Genomic DNA, 21,631 nt, shown 5'->3' with positions numbered 1-21,631 from the left:
GCTAGCCAGGTTTTTTTTGCCCTGAGTAAAGCCTCCAGAGGGACATCATTGAGGCTCCCAGCTTGTGTATGTGTACACATGGGGTGTGTGTGCCAAACGGTGTTTAAAGCCCAGTTTTTTCTCTGATCCTTGGCCCTTGGCCATGCTGCTTGGGGCTGATAGAGTGCAGCATTTAGAGCTTCACCGGAGCTTCACTTGGCGCGAAGGCCAAAGGGTTTTTCTTCACTCCAGGGTTTTCTGCCTCCAGGTCACTGCTTTCCAACAGGGCTGTTCTTGCTTCCTCCTGCGCGCTCTCTTCTTTGGTATCACATTACAAGACATTATTCCTCAAGGCTGCATCCTTCAGCTCTCAGAACTGCTTTTCCTAACACCTTTACCATTCCTGGAAATTTGCCTCTAGTATCTCATTCTCATCCTTGCTGACAGGCTCCCCCAAAGACTAAGAATGTGGACAGCCACATCCCCCAGTACGGTCCTCCACCACATTCTGTATTATTATTTTATTAAATTTATTGATCGCTTTTTCCCCTTTTACTGAAGTAGCTCAAATATAATATATATATATATATATATATATATATATATATATATATATATACAATACTTACAATATATAAACAATCAATCAATCAATCAATCAAACAAGCAAACAAACACACACACCTTAATAGTAGCATACAGGAAAACAAAGAAAAATCTAAAAGACAACCCGGTTGGGTGTGCCCTAGGGTGTGGCACTCATCTCGCTTTAAAGGTCAAGGGAGACGGCGTTTGTCCACTTCCACAGACAGTTTTTCCGGGTCATGTGGCAAAGCCAGAGCAGCGCACAGAAACACTGTTTACCTTCCTGCCAAAGCGGTACCTATTTTATCTACTTGCACTGCATGCTTTCGAACTGCGAGGCTGGCAGGAGCTGGGACTGAGCAACGGGAGCTCACCCTGTTGCGGGGCCTCGAACTGCCAACCTTCCAATCGGCAAGTCCAAGTGGCACAGTGGTTTAAACCACAGCTCCACCCGCATCCCAAAGGTAAAGGGACCCCTGACAGTTAAGTCCAGTCACGAATGACTGTGGGGTTGTGGCTCTCATCTCACTTTAAAGGCTGAGGGAGCCGGCATTTGTCCGCTTCCGCAGACAGTTTTTCCAGGTCATGTGGCCAGCATGACTAAGCCGCTTCTGGCATCTGCTGATAGGCTTGGAGAAAAAGAAATATGTTTTGTCTGACGGATTCCGCAAGAGTGGAGCCACTACTGAAAAGGCCAATTGTGTTGCCATCCTCTAGACTTTCTGTGAAAGGACACATGAAGAAGGGCCTTAGTTGATGATCACAGGATCTGGGTTTGCTCACATCGAACTCATCCAGTCCTAGCAGGCTGCTCCATAGCTGGGGGTCTGGGCCAGTCTTGACCTGCTTTAGCAAAACTCTCGCCTCCACAGGCACATCCTCCTGATGATCAAGACTCATAGTTCTGTTTTCCTATTTGCTTTTAAATACTGTAATATTCAAGGAAAGGGTAATAGCTGAGAGAGAGAGAGAGAGACAGCTGGCTTTGCATGCAGAAAGTCCCAGGCTCCATCCCTGATTTCTCCTGGTAGGCCTGGGGTTGGAAGGACTCCTGCCTGATACTCTAGAGAGCTGCTGCTAGTCAGTGTAGACCAAGCATGGGAACTTGTGGCTTTCCACGTTTTGTTCAACTGCCATCAGGCTCAGCCAGCATAGCCAATGGGCAGGGATGTGAATGTTGGTACTTACCATCATAAGTTCCTTCTCTGTAGGAATAATTGGGATCCATTATATGGGTGCCCATTTCCCCACTGGCAGGAAGTATTTAAAAACAAACTTTGAGGAGGGTCACAGATTCCCAACCCCTGATATAGACAGTGTTGAGCTAGATGAATCAATAGCCCAATGTGCATTAAGGCAGCTTCTTATGTCCTTCTGCAGACTACTGTGATGTTCTCATTTACTCCATCTTGTTTCATTCCCCAGCTCACCGTTTTATGCCTGGTAATTGCTACACCACAGTAACTCCAGCGCTACACATTACTCTGAGCAGTGGAAAGTTCCGTGGACTGGGTTTGATTGCCTTTTGGTGATAAAGCGCTAGAGACTTAAGGGTCTTCTTCAATCTTTGCTCTCTTTACAGAATGACCATATGAATTGGTTCTAATGGACAAACCTGACATAACAGGTCATTTATCTCATGCCTGCCCCATTCACATGTAAATGAAGGGAAGATCTTTCTTTAGACAATAAAAGGACTCCTCAGAAGAGGCAGCCCTCTCATGCTTTTCCTAATTGTTGTGCCAGCCGCTTTTATTTACCTGTTATTCATAATTGCACTCTTTCTCCAGGGAGTTTAGGTTTGACCCTCACAACAACCCTCTGGGTTGGGCTAGGAAGGCTAAGAGAAAGAGCCTGGTAATGCTCCTGAACTGCTGAAGCAGTTCCCCCCCAGACACAATTTAAGGCCCTGGGTTAAATATGCTTGAAAAACATACTTGATTCACTCACACAAGCATTTAAAACTGCCATTTTGGAACATGTGAGTCACTACGAAATAAGATATATTCGAGAGAGAGAACTGGTATTTTGCACTGAAATGTCTTTGTAAACCATCGGGGATAACCTGACTGGCGGTTTGGTATAAAAATATAATACATGCATAAATATTATTCATAAAACAAATCATGTACAAAGTCTTACGACTTGGGGCCTTAGAGTAAAGACAGACAGACTTTCAAACATGCTGTGGAAAGGAGAGAAACACACATTTCCTGAATTCCAAGGCATTTGTTTTCAGGGCAGAGATTAACTGAAACTTAATTGACAGCTATTGCTTCAGAGAAGAAGCAGCTCAGGCTGGGAACCTGCATATGAGCTGAAGGATCTACCTCTTCTTGGCTCTCAATCAGGGCCTGATCCATACCAGTGTTCCCATTTGCATACCCAGGGTTGTTTTTTCCCAAAGTGGATTTTCCAACTCCGCAAATTCCCCACCAGACACCCCAAGCTATGTTTTAAAAAAAGCCAAATGAAATCTGAACGAAGAGAAAGCATGTTTTGCTCTTTGTTTACACCCTCTGTCGGTGGTTGTTTCTTCATAGGAATCAGTGATTCTTATCTGCTATACAGCGATGATTCATTTATGAATCTGCCTTCATTCAGTAACCAACAGGCACAAAATCAAGAGTGGTTTAAGGGTATTTAGAAGGATGTAATGAGGCATTTCCTGCCCAAAGTGATGAAGGTGTGCAAGAGGAGGTTCTGGCCCAAATGAAGGGTTTTAATACCATTTGGACAGTTTATTTAAAGTATAGAAACTGAGTGCATTCTACCCTCATATAATTTGGGTACATGCTTTTGAGTCCTTAATAAGCACTTTTGTCCAACATCTCTAATTTCCCCCAAATTTTTCAAGCTGCGCATTACTGCACAACTTTATTATTTTTTTGCAATTCCACATTTTCTGCCTATCTGTACACACTTATCTTGTATTTACTCTCTTCCTTACCTCAAAGGCAGGTAACTGGGCACAAATTGGGCAATAATAACTCTGCCACTCCTGCCTTGTTTGCTGTCCCTGCTGCTGCTGGAGAGATGAGGGGGAGAAGACTAAACCTGAGAGCCTATGAAACTGGTGTGGAGACCTCCATTCCTCAGGCAGGAATGCCAAGCTCCTCAGGATCATTGGCAGTGGGTCAGTGCCGAAGGGTCCCACTTTCCTTGCTTCTCTTTGGAGAACATATCAGGTTCAAAGTCAGGGCAAGGCTGAACTCTAGGATACAGTCTGATTTGGCCACGGTCACCCAAGTCTTAGTTACATTCTGTCTGGATTACTGTAACACACTCTGCATGGGGCTACCTTTGAAAAGTGCTCAGAAACTTCAGCTGGCTCAAAGAGCAGCAGCCAGCTGGGGCTGGTTCTAGGGAGCAGACAATTCCCTTGCTAGAACACCTTCCTGGCTACGGTCTGTTTCCAGGTACAATTCAACATTTCCAGGTACAATTCAACATTTCCAGGTACAATTCAACATACAGAGCTTCATAAAGCCCTGTACAGCTTAGGTACAAGCTATCTGAAAGACCTTATTCCCTCATATGAACTTTTCCAGGCTCTGACATCTTCAAGGAAGGCCCTTCTCTCAGTCCTGCCATCCTCACAAGGTCTTCTTGGTGGCTGCTCCCAAACTTTGGAACTGCCTCCCTAGAGAAGCTGGACTGGCTTACTCCTAGGTCTTTCCACCAGCAGGTGAAGATTTTCTTGTTCCGAAAAGCTTTGGGAACTGATTGTTTTTAAGGAAAAGGTGGATGTTGTGAGGATTTTATCTGTATGTTTTAATAGATCATATTCATATATATATTCTAATTAATGTTTAATTTTTTAAAATTATTGCTTCCCCACTCCCTATGTTTTTAGCTGTTTCTATTTTAGCTGTAAACTGCCTCGAATCCCTGTCAGGGAAAAAAGTGAGGCATAAATAAAAATAAAGATAATAATATGTAGTAAAGATTTCTGTGTATCAAACACAAGCAGCAGTAAGATCCATATATAGGAACATATACTTTTAATATGCTTCAAAGAACAAACACATGAGAATAAGACAATGGACAACAAAACAAATAGCACAGTGAGAAATAATGCTATGGAATAACCCATTATAGATTGGTTCCAACCATTAAATCTGTGTACACACCAAACATTTAAAGTACCCTCTGCAAGAATCCTGGGAACTGTGGTCTGTCAAGGGTGCTGGGAATAGCGCTGTGAGGGATAAACTACTAGAGAAGTTGCTAGTATGATATTTTTTTGCAGCAGGGTGGTTGCTGCAAATTTGTGGTGTGTATACAGCCAAAGTTTTTTGGTGCCCAGGTGCAGCCCCCCCACATTCCGGGAGCCAGACCTCAGATCAAGGAAAACATATGACAACATATTTGGGATTAAAATGGCCACAACTTTATTAAAAATTCAAATGGCTTAGGCATTGGGCATGTATCCTTCTCAGCCCCCCACTGGGGGAATGAGGCAAAAAAAGGTCAATTGGGAATATGGAGACACTGCAAAACATGCGTTTACACAGCTGGCCCCCTTCCGCATTGCTGGGGGGAGTTCTATGGCCCACTGCTGTGCATTTGTCGTCAGAGACTCTCCTCAGGATCCTTCTAAAAGGGAACCCTGATATCACCTCCACAAAAGGGGTGAGTCACGACACCACCCCTTCTTTGATTGTTGAACTAAAGGATTCCACTCATGGCCTAAAACTGCCAAAGTTGTGACAATTGCTACAGGGAAGGCAAAACCTGCAGAGCAGGGAAAATTCCTTCTTGGCTCTGAAAAGACAGCAACCATCGCCCAACTGTAGCAACACCCATGGACCTGGAAAGGAGAAAAGTTAGCCTGTAAGGAATGATGCAATTAGAGACAGGGCTGGGTCGACTGGATGCTCTGGGGCCGACTGTGCTGGTGGCGTCAGCAGTGGACAAGAGTGAAGCCTGCTCACTCACAGTCCGCTCCTCTAGCCCCAGCCGCCATGGATTGGACAATTTGAAATTGGGTTTGGCGGGAACCCAGAAGGCACCGTGGCAACCAAGGGGGGAGGAACAATGGCCAGCAGAATGGCGTGGCTTCGGAAGGACGGTGGACCGCGTGCCAGGCTGCAAACCTCATCCACTGCTGGACCCAGTGAGTGGGCATTTCAAATATGCCCTAATTAGTCCCAAGTATTTGGGAAAGATTTTCTAAATAATCTTCTTTGGGGAATGTGTCCCAATAATCCTCTTATATGACTGACTGGATATTCTCAACCAATTCATCTGCATGCTGGCTAAGTTTATAGCCTTTTTTATCAGTTACAAAAAATGGAAAATATGTGACATACTAACATATAATTATGTAAATAGATAGCCGCCTTTCAACAAAAATAAAACTGTTTAGTTAAAAGACTTCTTATCAGTCACTGCTGTGTAAGAGGAAATATTTTCACATATTATCAAAAAAAGTTTCTTTCAAAAGCCTTTCCCAAGGACTTGGGACATGGGACATTTTTGAAAAAAAGATTTAATCATAGAATTGTAGAGTTGGAAGGAACACCAAGAGTCATCTAGTTCAACGCCCTGCAATACCTCAACTAGACCTTCCTTCCTTCCTTCCTTCCTTCCTTCCTTCCTTCCTTCCTTCCTTCCTTCCTTCCTTCTGCACCATGCAATTTGACCTTGCTATGGTTTAGTGATGGTTGCCATATTTAGAGCCAGGAAGGAATTTGCCTGCAAACAAGCCTGTTTTGCTTTCCCCATAGCAATAGTCACAACTTTTGGCAGGCCAGGCATTGGGTGGAATCTTTTACTCTAATATGAGGTGGTGCATCACCCAACCTGAAACAGGTGCGATTTTAGAGTATCCCGTTAGGGGGGTCTAGTGGGAAGTCTCTGTCTAGAAGTCAAGCGTGGAGCAGACAGGTGATAGAGCTTTCAGAAGTAGCCTGGGAGGGCACCTCAGTAGACTTGCATCTTGAGGAGGTCTCATCATCCCAGGAATGTTCCATCTAGAGGCTAATAATGGACAGACACCTAATGCCTGTGGCAAAGCCTACCTACATTGGTAATCAATAAAAGTTGTGGCTAATTTTAAATCCCAGGACATTGTGTTGTCCAGTTTGCCACACCTATGTCTAGGCCTCCACTCCCTAGGTCAGGGGTCACTGAATGTGGGTCTGTAATACAGAGTTAGATGGACCAATGGTTTGGCTCAGAATAAGGCAGCTTCCTAGGTTCCTATGCAATCAACAGAAGCGGCTTGATTTTCCACAAAAATGTTCCTATTCAGCCAGCAGAGGGTTAACAGGTTTCTTTACAAATAAATTGGTTTAAGGATGATCATCGAGTGCTCATTGTTTCAGTTACAGTAACATGGCAAGAATAATGGCTTGAAGAGCACTTTCCCCTAACCTAATTGAGAGCCAGCTATACCTCATGCATTACCCAAGTGCTATCTTTTGCAAACCATTATGCTTCTCCGGCAGCTGTTTGGAGTCGGCATGGGTCATGTGTTGAATCAATGCCATTTTTTGGCCATCAAGTCATTTTGCTTAGCACACCAAAGGCCTTGTAGCAGCTCTTCTGCTTCTCCCCAATGCTTGTAGGTCACCCGCAGTGTGTGTTTCAAAAGTGCTAAATGATCAGATAAGGCCATTTGTTGCAATGCAAAGCAGAACAGTTTAAACTACTTCCTCCCAGATGCACAGCACTTCTAATAGCATTAAATTGCTTACTTGCTGCAATTAGAAGAATGACCTCTCACTTTGCTTCTTTTTTAAACAAAGTTAATCTCCTGGCACTGTATGGTGATTATAATTTCACCCCTCCTTGCACAGTACTGATACATCAGCAGACAGGAGGTTGAAGAGGATGGTATTTTGGAAAGGAAGCTTGCTGCTCCAAAGGCCACTTATGCATCAGTCAGGGGGGATGCATCACCAGAGGCATAGCATGGAGGAATGGGGGGGGGGCATGGCTCCAGGCACACATTTTTGATGGGGTGGAAGTAGGCACCCCCCATGGCAGACATGGAACCCTGGCAGTGGAGGTCTAGTGAGCAGGTGGATGGAGGCAGCGGGTGAGGAGCCTGTTGGAGGGGGGCTCTGTTCACCCTCTGCACATGCCCTGCATGTGGCCCCTGGAGTGCCACCACCCCAGCTGCCCAGGCCACCAGGGGGGCACAACACTTGCCCTACCCATGGCACCAGCAACCCACACTATGCCACTGTGGATAGATAGCCAAAGGACAAGACAACAGATTTGCCTAAAAATTGCATGTGCTATAATTTAAGTAGAGATGCAACACATCTTGCCTTGGTGGGGTAGACTCTGACCAGTTGGCCTGCATGTCCAGGTGCTAGATTTCTGGAAATCTAGCAGAATCTAGTGGAAGTTCTCATTTCTGTGTTAATTGCTTCCAGCAAAGAAGGGAGGCGGGGAATCCATTTGCAAACCAATTAACTTGAAAAATCACAAGATGAAATTTGGGGCATGACATGGCAGTGTATTGATCCAAATGTCACAATTAACAATTACGTAGCACAGCAAATAATGCAGCGTAAAAAGAACATTAGGAATCAGGGCAGGAATGCTGGCCTGACATCTTCCATTCTGTGGACATGCACGCTGAGTTACCCAGATAACATGTTGACCCCCTCATGATTGTGTGACTTCTTTACAATTGTTAATACAGTGATACCTCGTTCCAGAGGCCTGTTCTTAACCTGAAACTGTTCTTAACCTGAAGCACCACTTTAGCTAATGGGGCCTCCTGCTGCTGCTGTGCTGCCGCTGCACGATTTCTGTTCTCATCCTGAAGCAAAGTTCTTAACCTGAAGCACTATTTCTGGGTTAGTGGAGTCTGTAACCTGAAGCGTATGTATTCTGAAGCATATGTAACCCGAGGTACCACTGTATTTTTAAATGGCATGGGGATCTGGTGATGGGGGAAATCTCCACTTTTTTTTTAATTGCCAGACACAAAACTTTTAAAGACATGTGGATCTGCCAGGAAAATAGAGAGGGGGAAAAAAGAGGTGAAATATCTTTGGAAAGACATTAAGACTTTGGGAAAGTGATTTATATTTTATCATATTATGTTGCTATGTGACAAAGTTATAAGTATATGCAGCAACACTGAGAGCTGAAGTTGTGTTAATGTATCTGTAGTGTGAGAAATAGATGTTTTATGTCCAAATGATTTTTCTTTGTGTATTTTGGGCTTATATGGCTCTAAAGGGTGAAATGTGCTCACATTTTTACTTTTGTTGATAGTAATCACACTAAAATAAAATCCAAAGATGGCCTGTACTGGGACAAGTGAACATATGTGCTTCTTTGGACCCCAGAGGGGGAAAAAATCTAAAACGAAGGGCTGAAAGATTTTGGTGTTACTTTTCAAATGTCTTTAGAAACAAAAATGCAACAAGAATTGGAACCAGATAATTTCCAGATAATTTAACTGTGTTTGGATGCAATCCTGTGATCCTTTACGGTAGCCTTTCTCAAGCTTGGGTCCACATATGTTGTTGGACTACAACTCCCATCACTCCTAGTTAGCAGGACCAGTGGTCAGGGATGATGGGCGTTGTAGTTCAACATCTCTGGACCCAAGCTTGAGAAAGGCTGCTTTAGCTTTCTGTATGTTATTTTTACTAATCTATACATGCTTGTGCACACTTTACTATATAGTATATGCATTTTGCACATGTTACTTAGCTGGTGAACTGCACTGCCCTGCCAAATTCAGAGAAGTGCAAAGTTCAAGCTGAAGCACAGTGGGTTATAGGATAAGGCAGTTTAGCTCTCATCTGTTTCTCTCTTGTGTCTGTCTTTTTCTTTCTACATCCCCACCATACATTTAAAGTACATTTAAAGCACATGCCCCCCCCATCCCAGGAACTGTAGTTTGTTAAGGATGCTGGGGATTGTAGTGCTGTGAAGGGTACACTACAGTTCTCGAGATTCTTTTGGGGAAGAAGCTATAATTGTTTTTTCAAAAAAATTTGTTGGTTTTCACAAAATTAAAAAACACACTAACAAATAAACAGACAAATATAAATCATAACCTTATTAAAACTAATCTTCTTAACATTGTTAAGCGACTTCCTCGCATCCCCCTAGTTGAATTTCAATGCATATCATTTTAACGGTTTTCCAAATCAAAGTACTTAAAGTCTTAACGTAATCACTTAACATCAGTCATTCTTCCCAATTCAGCATTAAATATAATAATTCCTCACATTACTTATTTAAATCCTAGGCCTAGCTGGTAATTGCAAGCTTTTTCCAATTAAATTAACTTAATGTATTTAGCTAAATAGTCATTAAATTCCTTCCATTCTTCCTGATACTCCTCCTCATTCTGGTCATGGACTCTTCCGGTCAGGTCGGCTAGCTCCCATCATCTTCATCTGCCATTCTTCCACAGTTGGTAGTTCTTGCGTTTTCCACTTCTTAGCTAGTAATATTCGAGCAGCAGTTGTGGCATACAAAAGTAATTTAACATCTTTCTTGGGCAATTCCAAACCTGTTATTCCAAGAAGAAAGGCCTCTGGTTTCTTTATAAAGAAGCTATAATTGTTAAAATGGTATAACATCCCCTCCAACATGTCATGATGCAAAAACCAGGATGGCATCTTATGGGGCTGTCCTCTAGCATGAGTCACATGACCTGTGCAAGATTGCAGCCCCCAAAAAGTGCTCTCTCCCCCCCAGGTAAGACCACGATGCCAAATTGCAGCACCCAAAATGGGCTGCTGTGCTCTCGTGTGTGTGTGGGGGGGGGAATGGGATGCCCCATTTGTCCTGGGACAGTTGAGGAGGACGCTATAAGTGTGTTTTAAATGTATAGTATGGATGTGACCTCTCCCATATACACACAGACCTCCTTTGGGTCTTACAAAAAGAGCAGTCTCAAAGGATGCTGCCTACAATCAGCAATAAAATATACAAACAAAGAACTGGTGTGCTTATTGGCATATAGAAGAAGCCTTTCCTGCCTAGGCAGGGAAGTTTTCCTGCTGCTGTGCCCAGATGCAGCAAACAAGAGTGCCTTGTTATTGTGGCATGGTGGGGTAGGGTTAAACTCTCTTTCCTTTAACCCTTTGCAATCTGCATGACATATAGTTGTTTGTTAAGGTATGAAAACAGAGCACTCATGGTTAAGAATGTGTCTCCATGTTTTTAAGGAAATAAACATCAGAATTATTAAACACAAAGCAACATTGCCAACTCTGTTTTGCAATTTACTAACAAACTAAGGTACTTGAATTGGTTTAAAATAAAAACAAAAAAACTTTACAGGAAGTTTCCCAGCTAAACAATTGTTACGCACAATGAGCAAGCAAATGACAGGAAGCTTGGAGTGAAAGGGGCAAGTCAAATATGGATGCAAGCCTTAGAAAAAATAAAAGTTTGCTTTTGCTTTTTTGTGGGAAGTGTCAGGAAGTTAAGCAAAATGTTCCACCGTCTCAGGAGCCCTGTCATTCTGACCCCAGCTTCTCTTCAAACCACATTTTGCTCATCTGAGGCCTAGAAGATTATTGTTCTCATCAAGCCATTGTTCTTTTGCAGGCATTGTTTATTTTGATTAGTGTTCTTAACACTACAGAGGTTCAGAAGTTGCACACACGAAAACAAAGATCACCACAGCCAATCACAAACAAACAATCACACCCTAGGCCAACCCCAACCTCTCTCACCACCAAAGGAACACAAGTGAACAACACAAGCACGCTGACACCAAACTCTACATACATTAAGCATAACAGAAACACCGCTACCCGACCCCACCCCCATCCATCTCCCCTCCCTCCACCCCCTTTCTTTTTTTTTCTTTTTTTTTCTTCTCTCCCTAATGCCTCATCAAATGAAACAGATTTGTAAAAATGTTACATGGAAGAAAAAAACAACACGAGGCATTACACTTACACTGTAAAACAAGAAAACCCTTAATAAAATATTTTTTAAAAAAAAGTTGCATAGAGCACTTTCAGTCAGTTGCTATTTTTGAACAGGATTCAATTCCACAGAATTCAAGTTGTGCAGTTAAAGTTGATTTGGCACTCTTGCCAAATCTGTTTTTGCAGTAAGAAAAATGATGGGAAAAATGAAATGGGAAGTGTGGGATAATAATTGCATGTCTTCTTCTTCTTTGGAAATCACTCAAAGCCAGGTAAGATTGTCTTCCATGAACACAGTCTTAACAGTGAGTCCATAAGTGACTGTGAAGGCCAATTCTGGATCCACACGTCCTGCTACAGTGGAGACATAGGTTTCCGGGTGGGAGTTGATCAAGGTAAGGATTTGCTAAGCATGCCTTCTTCTTAGCACGTTTCTCCCTTTCGTCCTGAGTTTGAGCATCTTCAAAGTCCATGACACCTTTGGTAAAGGCTGTTCTCCAATTGGAGTGCTCGCAGGCAAGTGTTTTCCAGTTGTCGGTGTTTAACCTACATTTTTAAAGATTTGCCTTGAGACAGTCTTTAAACCTCTTTTGTTGACCACCAGCATTACGCTTTCCATTTTTAAGTTCAAAATAAATAGAGTAGTTGCTTTGGAAGATGATAATCAGGCATCTGAACAACATGATCAACGAAGTCATTGCTTCAACACTAGTGATCTTTGCTTCTTCTAGTACACTGGCATTAGTTCGCCTGTCTTCCCAAGTGATGTGTAAAATTTTCAGAGACACCGTTGATGGAATCTTTCAAGAAGTTGGAGATGACGTTTCACAAGCATACAGTAAGGTTGGTACTACAATAGCTTTGTAACAAGTATTTCGATTTCCTTGCAAATGTCCCAGTCCTCAAACACTCTGCACTTCAATTAGGAAAAAGCTGCACTCACAGAACTCAGGTGATGCTGGATTTCAGTATCAATGTCAGCCCTTGTGGAAAGATAACTGCCCAGGTAGCAGAAGTGATCGACACTTGCCAACGTTACACCATTGAGTTGGATTTGTGGTGCTGCAGAGGGCTTGTTTTGTGTTTGTTGGTGCAGCATAGGGGCTGGTGCTTATAGTCACACCTGTTTCTAGCCCGCATTCTAATTTAGTCCCTGCCCACAACTGACATGTGATCCCAATAAAGTTGTCTGTGTGGTATTGTGGTTCTCAGACTGAAAATACCGTATTTTTTGCTCTATAAGACTCACTTTTCCCCTCCTAAAAAGTAAGGGTAAATGTGTGTGCGTCTTATGGAGCGAATGCAGGCTGCGCAGCTATCCCAGAAGCCAGAACAGCAAGAGGAATCGCTTTTGCTGCGCAGCGATCCCTCTTGCTGTTCTGGCTTCTGAGATTCAGAATATTTTTTTTCTTGTTTTCCTCCTCCAAAAACTAGGTGCGTCTTATGGTCTGGTGCGTCTTATAGAGCGAAAAATACGGTATATCTCTCCAGCTCTCCTGTACAATACCATATCTTTTCCTAATCTGTCACCTCTACAGCTGTCCTTTTATCCCCAGTGGAAGGGTAAACTCTTAATTAGAACATAACTACTTTCCCCCCTGATCCCTTTGAAGAGGATAAGCTCTCAGTTAAAATGTAATCCTTTTCCTCTATCCCTGACATGTTCAGCTTTGACCCCAACCCATGTCCTCCAACATTTTCTGTGGGACTATAATTGTATTCCAAGTCTATTTGCCTTACAAGTTCAGAGAAGGCACAACTCCAAGGAATTATGTGCAGAAAGGCTAACTGTCACAGTGAAAGCAGTCAGCTCCTTTGCTTCTGTTATCCCATAAGGAATTCTGATGTTCCTAAGTGGCTGCAGTCAGTAGCAGCTCATGCACAGCTATTTCTGGCCATGGAGAGATCCAAGCGAAAGTGGTCAGAGTCTTGGACTGAGGCATGCTGGAGGGATACACTCCCCAGTAGGCAACCTCCTGGGGTGGGGTGGGGGTCACATGTCAGTGGTGGGAGGAGCCAGACACAAGAACCAGGCAGAGCAATGCATGTGACAATCACACAAGAGTCTGTATTCTAACCCCCCAGAAATCAATAGTTTTTTGGACGCACCCACACATCTTTCCATCCATGCAAACAGTAGGGCTGGGCGATATCTGGTTTTCAACTTTGTGATATATCACCTGCTAAACATCGTGATATGCTGCTATGTCACAATGCCTGAAATAAGGATGGAGCTGGTTTTCAACTTGATATATCACCACCCATACATCGTAATATACTGATATATCACAATGTCAAATAAGGATGGAGCCATCTAGATGCATTGGTGGGCTTCATGGTTTTACCCACATTGTGATTTTTGCATAGCACACACACACACATCATGATTTGCAATATATTGACAGTTCAGAAATTATGCAACTAATAACATGATATGAACTTGAAACCAGTTTTGGATGATATATTGCCCAGCCCCAATGCACACAATGATTTGTGACATATTGCCAGGTCAAAAACCACGAAACAGCACGATATGGACTTCAAACTGGTTTTGGATGATATATGAATATATATGCTCCAGTGGGAAGGTAAATGGCGTTTCCGTGTGCTGCTCTGGTTTCTCCAGAAGCGGCTTAGTCATGCTGGCCACATGACCCGGAAGCTGTACGCTGGCTCCCTCGGCCTGTAAAGCGAGATGAGCGCCGCAACCCCAGAGTCATCTGTGACTGGACTTAACAGTCAGGGGTCCCTTTACATTTACCTATGTATGTGAACATTGAAGTTAAGTATTCTGAACCTGTTTCTTGCACCCTGGAGCCAAGAGGAGACAAATGCATTATGTTGTGGCTAGAGTGTAGGAGTAGTTTTGGGTGTTGAAAAATGCTTGCAATAAGTTACCTGGACCAATTAGGAGGGATAGACAGAAAAGCAAACTATTCACCCCTTGCTGATTCCTTCTTCAATAATTACCTGTCATGTAGATTGTGTTCTAGCCTTTGCTTCCTTCCTGCTTCTTCTCCAAGTTAATGTGTTAAAATCTTGACTCCATATTCATAGAACATGCAGCTGGGTCTTCCTGTCTAAGTGCAGAACCTTACCTTTGTCCCTATTGAAATTCATTTTGTTAGTTTGGGCCCAGTTCTCCAATCTGTTAAAGTCATTTTGAATCCCAATTCTGTCTTCTGAGGTATTGCTACCCCTCCAAGTTTGGTGTCATCTGCAAATTTGACGAGCATCTCCTCAATTCCTTCATCCAAGTCATTTATAAAGATGTTGAACAATGGGCTCAGGACAGAACCCTGCATGACCCTACTTGTCACTTTCCCCCCAGGATGACGAGGAACCATTAATGAGTACTCTTTGGGTCCAGTCAGTCAACCAGCAACAGTTACCTCGTTCAACCCACATTTTACCAGCTTCCTTACAAGAATATTGTGGGGGACTTTTGTCAGAAGCCTTACTGAAATCAAGATACACACTATGTCCACAGCATTCTTCTAATCCACCATGAGTGTAACTTCATAAAAAGAAAAAAGAAATGAGATTTTTGAGAAACCCATCCTGTGTTTTAATAATCACAACATCCTTTTCTATGTGTTCACAGACCGGCTGTTGAATGATGTGTTCTAGGACCTTTCCTGGTATCAATGTCAAGCTCACCAGTCAGTAGTTATCTGGGTCTTCTCTGCCCCCCTTTTTTTGTAGATGGGGACAACATTTGCCTGCCCAATATTCGCAAAATGTTAGATCCCTGCAAGATCCCTGAAAAAAGATTTGTGGCAAGTCTTAGATCTTTACAGCTTAGATTTTTCTTGAAACCAGGTCAGCACCAGCAAGAAACAAAGGGTCTGACTTCATTTTCCCTGTGGCATGATTGAAGCTTTAATTTGAATTTCTTGGAAATACACCTAGTCATCATCTGCCAAGAAGCAGGAATCCTCCGTACCTGCAATTCCTCTGCACAGCCTTAGGGCAAAAAGAAATTACAGCTCATCAAGGGAAATGTGGGTGTTGCCATGGGGTTTCCAGAGCTGGATGTTTTAATCACTCCTTTACATTTGGAGAAGTTTGGGGTGATAGGAAATACATTCATTTGCAAAAATTTACTGCTGCATAGATCTTTGAGGGGTGTTTGGAAGCAAAAAGGAAAACTCATCGCATAGGCTGTGTACACGCCATACAGTTTACCCCCCCCCCCAAAAAAAAAGAATTACGGGAACTGTATTTTTCTAAGAGTGTTTGGAGTCATAGTTATGTAAGTGGTAGAGCGGGTGGCGCTGTGGACTAAACCACTCTTTGGAAGGTTGGCGGTTTGAATCCGTGCAACGGGGTGAGCTCCCGTTGTTCTGTCCCAGTTCCTGCCAACCTAGCAGTTCAGAAGCATACCAGTGTGAGTAGATAAATAGGTACCACTGTGGCGGGAAGGTAAACAGCATTTCTGTGCACTCTGGCACTCATCACCGTGTTTCGTTGTGTCAGAAGCGGTTTAGTCATGCTGGCCACATGACCCAGAAAGCTGCCTGTGATCAAATGCTGGCTCCCTCAGCCTGAAGCGAGATGAGCACCATAACCCCATAGTCACCTTTGACTGGACTTAACCATCCAGGGGTCCTTTACCTTTACCTTTGCCTTACAGTTCCCAGCATTCTTTTTGGGAGGTGAATATGCTTTAAATTATGGTGTATATGCAACCCACATTTGTCTCTCATTAGTTGTTTTTCTTAAACAACCTGTGGTTTTACCTCTTGCACTTGCAGACCATCCAAGTGTCCCTATTTTCCAGGGACATCCCTGATTTAGAGAAGCCATCCCAGTATCTTATTTGATTCCAGAATGTCCCACTTTTCCTTAGGATGTCCCTATTTTCATTGGCATAATGTTGGAGGTTATGGAGTTACCTGATCCTCAAGCCATCTGAAGGCAATCCTGTAGAGGGAATTGTTTTTTAAAAAAATATGTTTACTGTTTTATTATGTTTTTATAGATGTTGGAAACTCCCAGGGTGACTGGGGCAACCCACTAAGATGTGTGGGGTATAAATAGTAAAATTATCATTATGGAATGGGACATACCTATTTTTATCGAGAAACGTTGGAGGGTATGAACTTGCCTTCTTCATTGGTAGCTTGCCTCCCACTGGAAATAGAGGACTTGGGCCTGTGTGTGTGAATATATGTTCCAATCAGGGCAGTCACTTATGCATCACTAAAACATAGAATGTATTACCCCTTCCCCCAAAAGAGGAGGACAAAGGAGGATATTTGCATAAAAATAGCTTATGCTGATCTTCTGTATAGTTGCAAATTTAGTATAATTACTTTCATTTAAATAGAAATATAACACATCTCACTGGGGTGGGGGGGCAGTCTGTGCCTTAGGCTCCATCTGCACTATATATTTTAAGCAATATAATACCCCTTTAAACAGTCCCGCGAAGCATCCTTGGAACTGTTAAGGGCACTGAGAGTTGTCAGAAGACCCCATTTCCATCAAAGGACTACAATTCCCAGAGCAGCTTAAAAGTCAGTCCCTCTTCACAGGGAACTCTGGTCTGTGAGGGGAAAGGGGTTTTTCTAACCACACCCAGCACTCTTAGCAAACTATAGCTCCCAGGATTCTTTCGGGGGAAAGTCATGACTGTTTAAAGTGGTATGATATCACTTAAAATGTATGGGGCAGAGGGCATGTGTATAAGCCTGCTCAGTCTGCTGCCCAGGACACATATTTGCTTATGATAACTTATATGCATTGATGCAAATTTAGAAATCATTACTATAATTTAAATAGAAATATAAGAAATACATCTCAGCATAGTGGGGGAACTCTGTCTGCTAACTGTTGTTGTTGTTGTTTAGTCATTTAGTCATGTCCGACTCTTCATGACCCCATGGACCAGAGCACACCAGGCACTCCTGTCTTCCACTGTCTCCCACAGTTTGGTCAAACTCATGTTGGTAGCTTTGAGAACACTGTCCAACCATCTCGTCCTCAGTCGTCCCCTTCTCCTTGTGCCCTCCATCTTTCCCAACACCAGGGTCTTTTCCAGGGAGTCTTCTCTTCTCATGAGGTGGCCAAAATATTGGAGCCTCAGCTTCAGGATCTGTCCTTCCAGTGAGCACTCAGGGCTGATTTCCTTAGGAATGGATAGGTTTCATCTTCTTGCAGTCCATGGGAGTCTCCTCCAGCACCATAATTCAAAAGCATCAATTCTTTGGTGACAGCCTTCTTTATGGTCCAACTCTCACTTCCATACATCACTACTGGGAAAACTATAGCTTTAACTATAAGGACCTTTGTCGGCAAGGTGATGTCTCTGCTTTTTAAGATGCTGTCTAGGTTTGTCATTGCTTTTCTCCCAAGAAGCAGGTGTCTTTTAATTTCGTCACTGCTGTCACCATCTGCAGTGATCATGGAGCCCAAGAAAGTAAAATCTCTCACTGCATCTATTTCTTCCCCTTCTATTTGCCAGGAGGTGATGGGACCAGTGGCCATGATCCTCGTTTTTTTTATGTTGAGCTTCAGACCATATTTTACGCTCTCCTCTTTCACCCTCATTAAGAGGTTCTTTAATTCCTCCTCACTTTCTGCCAACTACAAGGTCCCACCTCCTTTCCCTTCTGGTTGATTCCCTTCTGTTTAATTCCAGACTTGAACCAGACAGCCCTCCAAACTGAGCAACCTTCAGAAACTCCCATTAGCTTCAGCCAGTACAACCGATGGGAGTTGTAGTCTGGGGGCACCATGTTTCTGAAGACTGAAACAGAATATGCCTTGAAACAGAGGACTGACTGGCTGCAATATTACCAACGTAATGAAGTGTTTAAGCCAGACAAAAAAGAAAGGTTTTTTTCTTTTGAAAAATAGTTGTTAGAAAATATAAAACTAAGTTAATTTCTAAAAGGTATAAACTTTTATTAGACTGGTAAACAAAAGAAGAACAGATCAAATTGGTAATGATTCACTGGGTGGAGGACTTCGGTTATAATATTGAATTTGCAGCATGGGAGAGGTTTTGGACAACAGGTTTAAAACTTTACAGCATGTTACTCTATGAAAAAAAATTATATGAAAATGATGTACCGTTGGTATTTAACTCCTAGTAAATTAGCTAAATTGTATAAATCAAAGTCTAAAACGTGCTGGAAGTGTAAAGAGAAATAGGGCACCTTTTATCCTATGTGGTGGTCATGTAAGGTGATAAGAGGATTTCTGACAAATGATATATAAAGAATTGGGGGGGGGGGAATGCTGAAAATAACTTTTCCTAAGAAACCAGAAGCTTTTCTTTTGGGAATTCTAGGCGCAGAGATCCCAAAGGTTCAGATGAAACTATTTATGTACGCAACCACGGCTGCCCGGATTCCCCCATCTTCCCAGAGATGGAAAGAAGGCACAATTCAAACCAAGGAAGAGGAGCAGATAAAATTGATGAACTATGCTGAAATGGCAAAACTTACAGGAAGAATTAGAAACCAGGAAGAGGCAGGTTTTAATAAAGAATGGAGAAAGTTCATAATTTATTCAAAAAAATATTGTAAACACTTACATTCATTGGTAGGTTTGACAGAAAACATGTAGTAAAAAACTGAATTATGGATTGGCAAAGGATTTATAACAACAGAGTTACAGAAGAGATGCAGAGGGAAATCATTATATCATCATCATCATCATCATCATAAACTTTATCGCACTAGCCAAAGGCCATGGCAACATTCACAAAGGGAACAAAAGAAAAAGCAACAATAACAATAAAAACCATAAAAAAATCAGACACTGCAAATACAGTAAATCACGATTGCGCCTCCTAAAAGTTATTTGTTGCATATGATAGAATAGCAGGGGGTCCACAGCTAGAATATGCCGGCTTAAATGTCTGAATCACCCTTGGCAATTGACCACTATTTTATCTAGATCTTTTCTCCTGATCTTCTTAGCTGCCAACACATATAGTGCTACTTTATAAGGTACAAAGTCATCAGTATCACTCAGCAGCCATTTCACCCTTTCCACCCTGTCTGAGTGTGTTCCATTCGTAAGTAGGGCTTTTATAAATCAGTCTCTTGGTTCTATATATAGTGGGCATTGCAGTAAATAGTGGTACAGGTCCTCTACGCAAGGTTGCCCACACAGGCAAAGTCTCTCCTTGTACTGAATTTTGCCATACCGACCATCCACCACCTCCAAGGGCATCGATTGGAATCGTAATTCTGTAAAAGCGATTCTTAGTACAGCAAATGGGAGCTTTGTCAGATAACTAGCTCGGATGTGTTCCGTTTTGATAAGTGGGAACCATGGTGAACTTTTCATATAGGCAATCGTGGTTAAATCCCTTTCTGCATCGGACCTGAAGAGACAATCTCTGAAGTGCCTCTTATCCATCTTCATGATCACCTGAAGATCTTGTAAATGATATTGGGTCAAGAGACATTGGATGCCATCCTTCCAACATTTGGTCTGTTCCTGTTCTGTGTGGGACATGGTGGGGAATCTCTCCTCCAAGAGAGACTGACATCTTTTCACATAGTTTAGACACAGATAGTCAGTTCTAGCCCGTATTGTTGTCACATCCGCTTCCATGCAGAGAAGAGCAGCTGGGGTCCCATTGGGGAGCAATAGCACTTTCCTGAGGAATTTGTTCTGCGCTATTTCTAAGGCTTTGTAGGGGAAATCATTATATGAGGATCCACAAAGGGGAATTCATGTTTTTATTGTGTTTGTTTATTTTTCTTTTGCTTATTGTATGTAAAATTGAAAATGCAAAAATAAATTATATATAAAGAAATGAAACAGAGGACTGTGCTCTATAAAGTAGGACAAACGACCGTTGCAATCAGGAGCACACTGGGGCCAAAGGATTAAAGCCCCTCCCTCTGGCCATTCTGGTTTGCATGCACGCACACACACAGGCTATTTGTTAAAGAAAAACTAGCAAGGACAAGCTGACCCTTAAGCAGAGGACCTTAGATGTGTGTGTCTTTATCTTGTGTATCTGAGCAGCCTAAAAGAAGCTCAGAAATTGAAACAATTACTATTTCCATAGAACTAGAGATGTAGCTGGGAGCATATGAAGAAGCAAATACTGCCCTTTGTCTTGGTAATACTGGTACAGTAATATTTAGCTGGATCAGCTTTTTAAAGCAGCTATGGGTGGAAAAACACGTATCAGCCATGGAAATATACTTCTGTAATGTGTAAATAGTGAATGATGAATGACTTCATTACATTTGTTTACGTTCTTTCCCCATCATTCTCAGCAATAGCTGTAAGCTATTTAGAACTCTTCCAGGGACCAGACCTTCTTTGAGAGGAAATGGTTGTTGAAGTTTTGCCTAACCTAATGACTATTTAGAGCAGCCTTTCTTAACCTTGGTTTGCTAGATGTTATCGGACTGCAATCACAACTCCCATCATTCTGAGCCAACAAGGCCAGTGGTCAGGGATTGTGGGTGTTGTAGTACAAGGAAGCATGGGGACCCAGAGTTGAGAAGGCTGGTCTGGAGTAATAAAATCATAGAATTGCAGAGTTGGAAGTGACCCCAGTGGATATCTAGCCCAACCCTCTGCAGCATTACACAGCAATAAAGTTTCTTAATAGCTGTGGAATGTCCCTAGAACGGGCAAGTGAAGGATAGACAGACAGAAGTGCTTGAAAGAGTATGTAAGAAACAGCAGCTGGCAATTTTTAATGTCTTCGCTTGTTTCTAAAAATGAAGGGGAGCCAAAAATGTCCTTTGGATATCGTTGGACACCCAACTCCCATCAGCCTAAACCAGGATTTCCAATGGCTGGGGAAGATGGGAGTTATAGTCTAAAACATTTGGAGGGCACCAGGTTGAGGAGTTGCTATAGAGGAACTAATATGCAATTTTGTAAATTGTTGCAGGTGCTATTTACAGTAGATAATGAGAACAGTCTAAGCTGGGGTCATTGAATCATTACCCTGGAGAATTACTTGAAAAATCACTCTTGAATAATTGAGAATACAGGACTAGATTCAGTGAAGCTGAAGAGCACACTATCTGAGATATTAACAGTTATTTTTAACAAACCCATTGGATCAACCATGGTTCTATAAACAAGCTAGGGATGGTGACAGCCATCTGCCTTAGTCTCTTCTACTTGACTAAAAAAGGACTGTGGTGGAATAATTGTCTGTTACTTGGCCCTTAAAGCAGTTGGCAAATCTGAATGGA

The sequence above is a fragment of the Podarcis filfolensis genome (genome assembly GCF_964270895.1).
Source record: "Podarcis filfolensis genome assembly, chromosome: Z".
In the NCBI taxonomy this organism is placed as follows: domain Eukaryota; kingdom Metazoa; phylum Chordata; class Lepidosauria; order Squamata; family Lacertidae; genus Podarcis; species Podarcis filfolensis.
The sequence above is the reverse complement of the archived record's forward strand: the minus strand, read 5'-3'. Positions refer to the sequence as shown.